The sequence below is a fragment of the Orycteropus afer genome, unplaced genomic scaffold, assembly GCF_000298275.1.
Source record: "Orycteropus afer afer isolate SDZICR_OR568_19922 unplaced genomic scaffold, OryAfe1.0 scaffold01034, whole genome shotgun sequence".
Taxonomy (NCBI): domain Eukaryota; kingdom Metazoa; phylum Chordata; class Mammalia; order Tubulidentata; family Orycteropodidae; genus Orycteropus; species Orycteropus afer.
The window spans coordinates 305,333-319,222 of record NW_006922621.1 but is presented as its reverse complement, the minus strand read 5'-3'; positions in this window follow the sequence as shown (position 1 = coordinate 319,222).

Below are 13,890 nucleotides of genomic sequence, written 5' to 3'. Positions count from 1 at the left end.
TGGAGAAGGATGTCATGCTGGGTAAGGTGGAGGGTCGACGAAGGAGGGGAAGGCCTTTGACAAGATGGATTGACATAGTGGCTGGCAAATGGCCTCAAATATAGCAAGGATCGTGGAGCTGGCACGGGATCAGGTGGTGCTTCTTTCTGCTGTGTGTGGGGTTGCTGTGAGTCAGAAACGACTCGACAGCACCTAACAACAACAGCAGCAGCAGCATAAAAACCAGACCAACCTTACAAGAAATGCTAAAAAAACTCTTTGGACAGAAAACAACATCAGAAGGCAAGCTAAGATTGAGACACATGACATTACCCAGAAACCAACCCAGAAAAAGAATTTTCAAAATAAAATAGGCATACAAAATAGAAAATAGAGAGCTAGATGCATCAATCTGTAAACAACAAGAATTACATAGCAAAAAGAAAGGATAAATGGCATAATTACAGAACTTCCAAACAGAGAGGAAGTCAGGAAAATACCTGTATAGAATAGATATTCCAAATTTAGGAAGATAACCCACACAAAGTTAATAAGCCTTCTAACCAAAAGAAGAAAGAAGAAAATCACAAGGACTTAGTAAACACAAAATCAACAATAACGAAGAAAAGGAAAAGGAAACCTGATAACATAATGAACTCAGCACAGAAAAATATTCAGAACAAAGAAATCATCAACACCACAATAAAAAACACAAAAGAATTACAGTAATACATTCATACCTATCAGTAATTACACTGAATGTGAATGGATTAAATGCATCAGTCAAGAGAAAGAGAGTGGCAGAATGGACAAGAAAACGAGACCCATCAATATGCTGCCTACAAGAGACTCACCTTAGACACAAAGATAAAAAGAAATTTAAAATCAAGGGATGGAAAAAAAATATGAAGCTAATGGCAACTAAAAAAGAACAGGAAAGTCAGTATTAATTTCTCATAAAATAGACTTCAAGATGAAAACCAGCATATAGGACAAGGAAGGGCATTATACAATGATAAAAGTGTCAATCAGCCAAGAGGACATAACCATAATAAATATGTATGCACTTAATAAAAGAATTCCAAAATACATAAAGCAAACATTAATGGAATTGAAAGGAGAAATAAACAATTTTACAATAATAGTGAGAGACTAACCTGCCACTTTTGATAAAGGACAGAACAACCAGAAAAAAACTCAACAAAGATACAGAAAATCTCAACAAATCAACCACCTTGACCTCATAGACACATACAGAACACTCTACCCAACAAAAACACAGTATATATTCTTTTCCAGGGCACATAGATCATTCTCCAGAATAGACCATATGTTAGGCCACAAAACAAGCCTCAATACATTTAAAAACATCAAAATACTACAAAGCATCTTCTTGGATAGTAACACTGTAAAATTAGCAATCAATAATAGGAAGACAGGGGTGGGGGAAAATCAAATACATAGAAACTTGGAAACACACTGCTCAAGAACTCCTGGGTAACAGAGAAATAAAATGTGAAATAAAAAAATTCCTAGAAACAAATGAGAATAAAACACAGCATACTAAAACATTTGGGACACAGAAAGCCGAACTCAGAGGTCAATTTATAAGAATAAATGCACAAATTAAAAGAGGAGATACAAAATCAACACCTTAACCCAACAACTCTAACAATTAGAAAAGAGCGACAAAAAAGCCCACAGTCTCCAGAAGAAAGGAAATAATAAAGATCAGAGCAGAAATAAACAAAGCAGAAAACAGAAAAATAATAGAAGGCATCAACAAGGCTAGAAGTTGATTCTTCAAAAAGATTAACAAAATTGACAAACCACTTGCAAATTTAACTAAGGAAAGGAAAGAGAAGATGCAAATAACTTGAATAACACAAAATGGGCAATATCACAACAGAACCAACCTAAATAAAAAAGATAATAATAGAATACCATGAAGAATGAGACTCCAACAAATTCAAAAGCCTAAAGAAATGGACAAATTTCTAGAAACATATGACCTACCTAAACTAGCAGACTGAGATAGAAAATTTGAACAGTCTCATAAGAAAAGAAGAAATTGAATAGGTCATAAAATAAAATGAAAACCTCCCCACAAATAAAAGTCCTAGCCCAGATAGCTTTACTGGAGAATTCTGTCAAACATTCAGAGACAAGCTGACACCAATCCTACTTAAACTATTCCAGAACATAGAAAAGATAGAATACTCCCAAATTCATTCAATGAAGTAAGCATAACCCTGATATCAAAACCAGGCAAAGACACTACTAAAAAGGTACAGACCAATAGCCCTTATGAATATAGATGCAAAAATCTTCAGCAAAATCCTAGCCAATAGACTCCAACGCCATATATATATGAGAAATCATTACTAAGTGGGATTCACAACAGGTATGCAAGGATGGTTCAACATTAGAAAAACAATCAATGTAATCCACCACATAAATAATACAAAGGAAAAGAACCACATGACTGTATCAATCGATGCAGAAAAGACATTTGGTGAAAATTCAATACCTATTCCTGATAAAAATTCAGCAAAATAAGGATGGAAAGGAAATTCCTCAACATAATACAGGACGTATATGCAAAACCAACAACAAATACTATGCTCAATGGTGAGAGATTGAAAGTATTCCCCTTGTGAATGGGAACCAGATAAGGATGTCCTCCATCACCACTTCTATTCAACATTGTACTGGAAGTCCTACCCAGGGCAATAAGGCAAGAAAGAGAAATAAAAGGCATCCAAGTTGGCAAAGAAGTAAAATGGTCTCTATTTGATCACTAGCTACTGTTGTTGTTGTTATGTGCCGTCGAGTCGGCCCTGATTCATAGCGACCCCTCCTTGGGTTGCCGAGGCAGTATCACTACAGAAGTAGATTGTCCCATCTTCCTTCCGAGGAGTGGCTGGTGGGTTTGAATCACCAGCCTTCTGGTTAGCAGTCAAGTGCCTTAGGCACTAAGCTACCAGAGCTCCTCACTAGCTACTGTTGTTGTTGTTGTTATGTGCCGTCGAGTCAGCCCCGACTCATAGCGACCCCTCCTTGGGTTTCCGAGGCAGTATCACTACGGAAGTAGGATTGCCCAACTAGCTACTAGAGAGATGCAAATCAAAACCACAATGAGATATCCTCTCACCTCAGCAATAATAGCAAAGTTCAACAAGACAGAAAACAACAAATGCCAGTGAGAGTGTGGAGAGATCAGAACTCTCATACACTGTTGGTGGGACTGTGAAATGGTATAACTACTATGGAAAACAGTACGGTGCTTCTTTAAAAAGTTGGAAATAGAAATATCATTTGATTCACCAATCCCACTACTAGGAATATATCCTAAAGGGGTGAGATCTGGGACACAAATAGGTATATATGCACACCTATGTTCTTTGCAGCACTATTCACAATAGTAAGGGGATGGAAACAGCCTAGGTGTCCATCAATGGATGAATGGGTGACCAAACTATGGTACACAATGGAATACTCTGCAACATTAAAGAATAATGAAGAATCTATGAATCACTTCATAATGTGGATGAACTTGGAGGACATTATGCTGAGTGAAATAAGTCAATCATAGACAAATATTATTTGAGTTCATTATTACAGAAAGGGTTTACAAAGGAAATTTTCTTTGTTTGTTACCAAGGAAGGGAGGAAAGGGGAGGGAACACTGCTAGTGAGTTAAGAGACATGTATTGACTTGAGTAAAGGGAAAGGCAATATACCAAAAGCATGTGACCAGCACACTATCACTAAGGAAAAGGAAGACAGGCAGAGGTGCACAAGAAGTACAGACAACAAAGGTAAACACCATGACATACTCAATACTCTGTGATCAGTAATAACAAACCTTAATGTGTGGGTGGACACATAGGTAGACAGGCAAGATGATCTGGTGTGGGTAGTTGAACAGGAATATACCCATGACCATATATAGGTTTGATAGGCAATATTCCTACATATTTGTATGTGCTATAAAAATGTCCACATACATAATAGAACTAACAGGGGACAAAATTAAGATAACTTCTTAACCACAACCAAGCCATTTGAGGCAGTGAGTCACTGGGCGTTTGGGCTAGGACTGTGGTTGCAGGGGACATCAAGCTCAACTGTCACAACATAGTACACAAAAGCTGTTCTACATCCTACTTTGGTGAGTAGCCAACAGGGTCTTAAATGCTTGTGAGGAGCTGTATAAGATGCAACTATTGGTGTCTCCTCATCCAGAGCAAAAAAGAACGAAGAAAATCAAAGATGCATGGAAACAATTAGTCCAAGGGACTAATGAACCATAGGAACTTCAGCCTATGTGACCAGGAGACAAGACGTAGATGGTGCCCCACTACCAATGCCAACCACTCAGAAAAGGACCAAAATTGGAGATCCTGGATAGAATGGGAGAAAACTGTGGAACAAAATTCAAAAGCATAAAAGGATTACTGGTGAAATCCTAAGACTTTGGTCCTTAGTCACCCTTCAGGCCTGGAATTGAACTCACTCCCATGGCTTAACTCTCAACCAAACAATAGATTGGCCTATGAGCTGGACAATTACACCAGAGCAGTGCACTCCTTGGAACAATTAACCATGGGAGATCAGAAGGGCAGCATTTGCACAGGAAGAAAGCTAGGGGGCAAGAATACATAGAAAAGAAGGACCCAGGGAAAGGTAACCACAGGAGGAGGTGAGAAGACAGTTACTACATTGTGGGGATTGCAATCAATGTCACAAAACAAAATATGCATGAACGATTGAATGCAAAATAAATCTGCTCTGTAAAAGTTCACTCAAATCACAAGAATAAGTTAAAAGAAGAAGCAAAAGATGTTGGAAGAAAGACAGACAAGAAAAGTTCACAAGCTCTCGCGTAACAGCACCGTGTCAGGCCTTCTTCACCGCCAATGTTGAGTTTAATTACAGGAGGACACACAGAGGCAACCTCACAGATGGAAGCTCGGGGAACTGGGAAGGAAACTCAGGCTGCAGTTTGCCGGTTCCTCGTTCCTCTCCCAGGTCAGGCATCGGCTCTTCCCAACAGGACAGGTGTCAATGCAGATCCATACCACCCACACGCTCTCCTTGACCGCGCACACTGGCCCAGAGGCCTGCCCTTTGAGGGGCCTTCGCGTGGAGGCTGGGAGGCAGACCTCCTTCCCTCCACCTCTCTGTCTCATCTGTCTGTCCAACGTCAGGCCACTTGGCCAAGCTAAGCAGCCAGGCCCTGCCCCTCTTCACAACGCCCTGGCTGACTCGGTGGCTACCGCAGCAGGGCATCAGGAAATCTCTTTTTCCTTTCTTCCTTTCCACTTTCTCTCACAACAGCGTCCCATCCTTCTTTCCCCTAATGTAACACCACAAGTCATCATTAACTGCAGCAGCCGGATGTCATTTTCAGCGTTACTGTGAAACGCTCCAAAGATTGGCTTTGTGATATTGGCAAGAAGTCGTGAGCCATGAGTGCCGCATCCTGCGCGAGTGGGTCCGCTCCCCATTGAAGTGCCACTTGAGTGCCTTGCTTCTCAGTGCTCTTGGCCACAACCCAACTTTGTGTTCCAAGAAGGAAAAGGTAGCTTGATTTACAGTCTCACACTTTGTTAGGCGTCACCTTGATTTATGTAGAAACAATATGAACTAGCTGAATAACAATGACTCCGCATTCACCTGCGGCCTGGGAGGCTAATAAAACTGCGCATTAATCTTGGTTGTGATGACATCAATTTGTACCAACAGTGTTTCCAAGGAATGTGTTATGTTGTTCCAAATGTACAATGACTTAGCGAAGGACTGTGTTAAGTGGTTCCAAAAAATGAGTGTGTATGTTTTCTCTAGGGAAACTCTTGTATATTATTTTAGCTCAAAACATCTCTGGCACACAATTCCTAATCAGAAATAAAAATCAGCATTTGTCCCTGCAGGCGGAGTCGGAAGACCTGCTGCTTTTAAGATGTGGCTGCCTGGCGGAGCCAGCCCCAGGCCCGGTGCTTTGTGTGGGGCTGTCTCTGGGCCAGGCAGAAGGAGCCCTTGTGAAGCTAAAGGAGGAAGCCCGGCTTGGGGCCGTTCCTGTTTTTGTCTTGCTGGAATTCAAGGATCTTTTTCAAATGTTTCCCCTACTTGAGGTGGGAGGTTCTGGAAATGGTTTCACAGGCTGTACCACGCAAAATTCCCGAGAAAAGCTCTGAGAAGAATGACTTCATGAAAGGGAACTAATAATTGCTGCTTCTTTTTTTTTCTAATTTCCCAGGGGAAGGCTAATCTTTAGAAACAGTGAACTTCTGGAAAGCAATAAAACTGCATGCAGGAGAAGCGAGATTGTTTCATTGTTGAGACCATGAAATAGAGTTTGTTTTGATTGCCTTTCTTTTTCCCTTCAGGAAAGCTCTGGGTTAAGAGCTGTGGTAGATTAGTCTTGCACCCCCTGTTTTGGGCTTTCCCCCCATTGTTCCAGTTGCCTCTTTATCACTGTGATCTGTCAAGCTGACTGTTATCTTGTTTCATGTTCTCAATCCTGCTGGACTCTGCTGGGTGCTGACCCTCCTCCTTTGCAGGTTCCCGTAGGTGCCACCTGTGTTCATTTCCTGTGGCTGCCTTAACACAGTACCACACACTGGGAGGCTTGAAACATCCGAAATGTATTGTCTCACAGTCCTAGACGCTGTGAGCCTGAATCCAAGGAGCCGGTGGGGCTGTGGTCTCTCCCAAGGTTCTAGGGGAAGACCCTTCCTGGGATCTCCCAGCTTCGGGTAGCCCCGGGCATTTCTTGGCTCACAGCTGCAAGGTCCTCACCTGAGGGACTTCTCTCTGTGTCCTGTCTCTCTGTCTTTTCTCCTTTCTTATGAGGACACCACTCTTCTTAGATTAGAATCCACATTACCCTAACTGATAACATCTCCAAAGATCTTATTTCCAAACAAGATCACATTTACAAGTATGGTGTCAAGGGGAGGTTTAGATTCCAACATGTCTGTTTGGGAAGCACAATTCAACCCATAACACCACAGCCTTTCATCTTGCAAACTACACGTGGTTATTGTTACTTGCTGTCAAGTCAGTTCTAACTCACGGTGACACCATGTACGACAGAACAAAGTGCCACCTGGTCCTGGCCATCTTTCTGAGCATCAGCTTGCTTGACTCATTGTTGCCTTCCAACCTAGGGCTCATCTTCCTGTACCATATCTCAGACAATGCTCTGTTGTGGTCCGTAGAGGGTTTTCATTGGCTGATATTAAAGGTTGCCAGGCCTTTCCTCCTGGTCCGCCTTAGACTGGGAGCCCTGCTGGAACCTGTCCACCAAGGGAGACCCTGCTGATATTTGAAATACTGTGGCATGTGCCTTGGTTCTCAAGTGCTGCTGTAATAGAAAGACCACAAGTGGCTGCCTTAACCAAACGGGAATTTATCCTTTGACAGTTGAGGAGGCTAGAAGCCCAGGTTCAGAGCGCCAGCTCTGGCGGCTAGGTGAAGGCCGCTCAACCCAGGGCTTCAGCTCTGCCTCTTGCTCCAGGCCCATAAGAGCTGGAGGCTTTTCTGACTCACACAGGTGATGGCTGCTGAGGCTGACAAACTCAACATCAACAAGTAAAATGGCACAGTCCCAAGATTAGCAGACAACTTGGCAGGCCACTAGTTCAAGTCTAGGAACACTCCCCAAATCAGTCAGCAACATGGCGGGCCCCCGTGATGAAGACCCGGCCAAATACAAGATCCAGATGTGCCAAAAGCTAGAGACCTTTCCCAAAGCTTCTCCTTACATACTGGAAGCAGGCCCCACCCCCAAGGCAGCTGCTTAGCTCTCACAGAAGAGTCCATTATGGAGGTGATTACAATTGCATCATGGGGAATAACTACATCCAGCTGCCCAGCCATTCAAAACCAGGCCCAGCCACGTTGACACACAACTTCAACTACCAGAGCATAGCTTCCAGCATCATAGTAACACACAAGCCACCTCGGTAGAACAAACTGACAAGACTGCTGGTAATCACAATTCATGAGGAGCCCTGAAACCAGTGTGCTGTGTTGGCCTGGCTGGCAACACAGTGGCCTCAGGCTGGAATTCTCTCTTTGGAATTCCCCAGCCTGGCACCGGGCAGTCTATATGGCCTCAGATGCCAAGCCTTTCGGTACACTTGTGGGTGTCGGTGGAGAGCGGCTCAGTGAGACCTCGTTTGGAGTAGACATGCAAGCTGCCCTCGCAGGCTCTCATCCCTGACCGAAGCGTTTCTTATGCAGCTCATTAATACCCTTCTGTAGCAGAATATCAAAGCCAGAGGCAAAAACAACAGAGGGCTTAGGGGAAATCCTGGCGTGCCTGAGCATTCTATACAGAAGAGAGGGACTTCTACGCACACCCTGGCATCTAAACATTTGGAAGTCGGAGCAGGGAGCATTCCAGGCCCACCCTGAGCCAGGCCTGGCACACTGGCGTGTGCAGAGCCATCTGGACTCTGCCAGCACCCAAGGAGCCCGTGTGTGTATGTGTGTATGTGCAAAAATGTGAATGTGTGTGTGTGTCTGTGTGTGTCTCCGTTTATATATGTGTATGTGTCTCTATGTGTGCAGTGTGTGAGTATGTATGTATATATGTGAGTGTGTGTGAATGTGTCTCTGTATGTGAGTGTGTATATGTGTCTGAGTGTGTATATGTGTCAGAGTGTGTACCTCTGCGTGTCACTGTGTGTGTATGAGTAACCCAAAAATGCCAGTGTCTGGCCCTGGAGTGCTGTAGCCAGTAGTCCACACCAGAGTTCAAGGAGAAGAAGTTAGGTTAATTAGGAGGTGCACCAGTGAGAGACGGACAGGGTCTCAGTGACTCCAAGATGCCAGCTCTACTCAGCACTTGCAAACAAGGTTCTTCTACTAAAGGAAAAAGAGACACAGCATGTCTGCAGGATTAGTTAAGAATTTTGCAAAAGTTACATAGGGAAATGGGCAATTAAGCAAGGAATGTGTCTTGAGAGTCACCAGCCAAGCAAACTAAACTCACTGCCAGTGAGTGGATTCAGCTGTCAGATAATCTTTAAGGAGCTCCACGGATGTTTGTCAAAGCTCAGGTGGCCAGCTCTGAAGTCCGGCCCAGGGGACTTTATTGACATAGATGGCTCTGTCTTGGATCACAGGATACCACAGGAACTGATAACTCTAATTTAGAGAGAGGACAAGTTAATTATAACACAAGATAGAAGCCGGGCTTAAAGAATTGGCATCTTAACTGAAAATATGGAGGTCTATTCTAACAAAATGGAGTCGGGCCAAACAAAGCAAAAAATCTTTATCCTCATATGTGTATGTGTCTCTCTGTGTGTGAGTATGTTTATGTGTGAGTATGTGTGGATGAGTGTGTATGAATGTGTGTTTCTGTGTGTGTCTGTATGTGTCACTGTGTATCCATGTGTGTGTTTGTCTCTGTGTGTGCTGTGTGAGTATGTGCACGTATGAGTGTGGATGTATGTGTGGATGCATATGTGTGAATGTGTTTCTGTGTGTGAGTATATGTATGTATGAATAGATGAGCGTGTATGAGTGCATGTGTCTTTGTGTCTGTGTGTAAATAAGTATGTATTTGAGTGCATGTGTATATGTGTGAGAGTGTGTGACTATATATGTGTGAGTCTATATGAGAGTGTACCTGTGAGAGAGGGTGCCTCTCTGTGTGTATGAGTGTCAGAGTGTGTGAGTGTATGTGTATGTGAATGTATATTAGGTGAATATTAATTGTGTGTGTTTTTGTCTCTGTGTGTATATGTGTATGTGTCTCTGTATTTATGGTCTGTGAGTATGTGTATATGTGTGTCTGTGTCGATGAGTATGTATGTAGAGTGTGTAAATGTGTATATGTGTGTGAGAATGTGTATTTCTGTGTGTGCCTCTGTGTGTAAGGATGTAGGTGTGTGTTCCTCCATGCAGCATTCACAGGCTCCCACAGCACCCTTGCTGTACAGAGCCTCCTGCTCCCTGCACCGGCATCTAGGAGCTTGGATGTCAGACCCCTGGCCTGAGCTTGTTGGATGTCCTGGTGGATTAGGGGCATCATGGCTTCTCCTGTGCTCCTGTGTGTCGCCAAGAACACCCTGATGAGATGGCCCCTTTTCCTCTGACAGAGTGTCAGTCTCAGGACTTTCACTTCTGGTCTCTGCTGTCCTACAGTCTTGTCCTGCCTCTGGGAAAGGACAATGACTGTTCTGGGCCTAGACGTCCTTCCACATGGAGTTGTTGGGGTTGTTAGTTGCTACCTAGTTGATTCTGACTCTCAGTGAGCCTGTGTGGTAAAGAATAGAACTGCACTGTAGGGTTCTCTTGTCTTAACTGAAGCAAATCACCAGAACTTCCTTCTGCAGTCCTACTGAGCGGGTATGAACCACCAATTTCAGTAGTCAGGGATGAACATTTGTACCACCTAGGGGCCTTAGCCCCTTAAAAGGGGTCTGTCATGGATTGATATTCAGACAATGTTTCACTGCTATTCATAAGATTTTCACTGGCCAATTCTTTGGGAAATGGATGGCCCCTTCCTTCTTCCAAATTATGGATTGAATTGTGTCCCCAAAAATGATGTGTTGTAAATCCTAACCTCTATACTTATGGACCACCGCTTGTCTGTCAGTTTGTTGTACTGTGGTGGCTTGCATGTTGCTGTGAGGCTGGTGGCTATGCCAGTATTTCAAATAACAGCAGGGTCACCCATGGTGGATAGATTTCAGCAGAGCTCCTAGACTAAGACAGATTCAGAAGAAGGAAGGGGCCATCCACTTCTCAAAGAATTGGCCAGTGAAAACCTTATGAATAGCAGTGAAACACTGTCTGATATATTTCTGGAAAACTTTATGAATAGCCCTGAAACACATTGTCCAAGATAGTGCAGGAAGACAAGCCCCTGAGGTGAGAAGGCACTCAAAATATGACTGGGGAAGAGCTTCCTTCTCAGAGTAGAGTCGACCTTAATGATGTGGATGGTGCTTTCGGGACTTCCATTTGCTGATGTGGCATAACCCAAAATGAGAAGAAACAGCTGCAAACATACATTAATAATTGGAACATGGAATGTAAGAAGTATGAATCTAGGAAAATTGGAAGTTGTCAAAAATGAAATAAATGCATAAAGATCTGTATCCTAGGCATTAGTGAGCTAAAGTGGACTGGTTCTGGACATTTTGAATCAGACAACCATATGCTGGAAATAACAAATTGAAGAGGAATAGCATGGCATTCATCATCACAAAGAATGTTTCAAGATCTATACTGAAGTACAATACTGTCAGTGATAGGATAATATCCAATACCTACAAGGAAGACCAATTAGTACTACTATTATTCAAATTTACACACCAACCACCAAAGCCAAAGACAAGGAAATTGAAGATTCTTACCAACTTCTGCAGTCTGAAATTGACCAAACATGTAATCAAGATGTGTTGATTATCACTGGAGATTGGAATGTAAACGTTGGAAACAAAGAAGAATCACCAGTGGTTGGAAAACATGGCTCTGGTGATAGAAATGACACTGGAGACTGCATGATAGAATTTTGCGAGACCAATGACTTATTGTTACAAATAGCTTTTTTCAACAACATAAATGATGGCTATATATGTGGACTTCACCAGATGGAGTACACAGGAATCAGATCAACTACATCTATGCAAAGAGGCAATGGAGAAGCTCTATATCTTCAACCCAAACAAAGCCAGGAGCTGACTGTGGAACAGACCATCAATTGCTCATATGCAAGTTCAAGTTGAAGCTGAAGACAATTAAAACAAGTCCACAAAAGCCAAAATATGACCTTGATTATATCCCTCCTGGATTTAGAGATCATCTAAAGAATAGATTTGATGCATTGAACACCAATGACTGAATACCAGGGGAATTGTGAGATGACATCAAGAACATCATCCATGAAGAAAGCAGGAGGTCATTAAAAAGACAAGAAAGGAAAAAATGACCAAAATGGATGTCAGAAGAGACTCTGAAATGACAAGATAAAAGAGCTGAACAGAAGATTTCAGAGAGCAGCTTGAGAAGACAAAGTCAATTATTATAATGAAATGTGCAAATATTTGGAGTTAGAAAATCAAAAGGGAAGAACATGCTCAGCATTTCTCAAGCTGAAAGAACTGAAGAAGAAACGCAGGCCTTGGTTGCAGTATTAAAAGATTCTATGGGCAATGTATTGAACGATGCAGGAAATATGAAAAGATGGAAAGAATGCACAGAGTCACTGTACCAAAAAGAATTGGTCGATGTCCATCCATTTCAGGAGGTGGCATAAGATCAAGAACCAATAGTATTGAAGGAAGAAGTCAAAGCTGCACTGAAGGAATTGGCAAATAACAGACTCCAGGAATTGACAGAATACCATTCAGATGTTTCAATAAATGGATGCTGATTAGGGGCACTCACCAGTCTATGCCAACAAATTTGGAAGTCTAGCCAACTGACTGGAAGAGATCCATATTTGTACCTGTGATAGTTAGGATTGTGTGTCAACTTGGCTGGACCACAATTCTGAGTGGTTGAAGCAGTTGTGATGTGGTTGTTCCCATGATGAGATCGGATGTATATGTTTTGAGCAGCCAATCCATTGAAAGGGAGTTTTCCCAGGGGTGTATCCTGCTTCCAATACATATATGGACATTCTGGGAAAATGAGAGACTCTTCTATGGGTCTTGGTCCTGTTGTGCTGCCTACAACTGTCCGTGAGTGAACAATCTACCATTCATCTTGGTGATCTTGGATTCATCATCTGTCAGAATCAACAGCTGGTATACTGCCTGCCAACATTGAGCTCATCAGCCCCTGCAGCTGTGTGAGTCAGGAAAAGTCTCCAGCTTGATGTTTGATCCAAGAACTTGGGACTTGCCAACTTCTATAACTGTGTGAGTCATTTTCCTAAGATCAATTTCTCTCTCTATATATATGTAAGCTTTACTGGTTTTGCTTCTCTAGAGAACCCAGCCTAACACATTTGGTACCAGGAATGGGTCTACTCACTGCTGTCAAGTCAGAACCAACTCATAGCAACCCCTCCTTGGGTTTCCAAAGCAGTATCGCTACAGAAGTAGATTGCCCAATCTTCCTTCTGTGGAGTGGTTGGTGGGTTTGAACTGCCATCCTTCTGGTTAGCAGTCAAATGCCTTAGGTACTATGCCATGAAAGTCTAGAGACAAAATCATAAGGATGGGTTTCCTACATTGGTTCTTACTGATTCTGTTTTGGTTCTCCAATTTGATTAATGATAACGGCACTGGTGACTCGGCCTCCATTAGTAAAGAGGGCCCTGCTAATCCATGGTGTGAGGTGGCAACATTAATATGGAAAATAGCACCACCAGTAGATCGAGTATTTTTTAGAAGTGAGGCTCTAGGTGATCACATGTTTGATACTTTTCTGCAGTTTTGTCAGCATCAGGAGCATAAGAAAGCTGGTTAGTTGGTCCTACTTATGCTAGACAAAGTGGTGAAGGAGCGAGATGAGTTCAGGGCTGCTGAGTCACAGCTCAAGCGCTGCATAAAAGACGTCAGTTTTTCCAGTTGTTCCCTGAAAGAAAGCCTTATTTCTTCTAGTAACAGAGCTGATACAGCCAAAAACGAAACCCAGAGTCTTATTGTAAGGGAGGTTGAATTATAACACCAACTGAATTACCAACCCAGCATGGTGTCTGAAGTTAAAGTGAGGCATTGATTAGGAAAACATGGGATCCTGAAACCTGGGATGGGACGTATGGGAAGACAGTCAGGAAGATGAGAATGTGGAGCCTGGAAATTCTGTTGAATCCCTCCTGCCAACCACACCATCCCTCCTATCTGAAGGAAAAAACAACTCACTGTCGTTGAGTTGGATCTGACTCATAGCGACCCCTCCTTGGGTTTCCGAGGTGGTATCACTACAGAA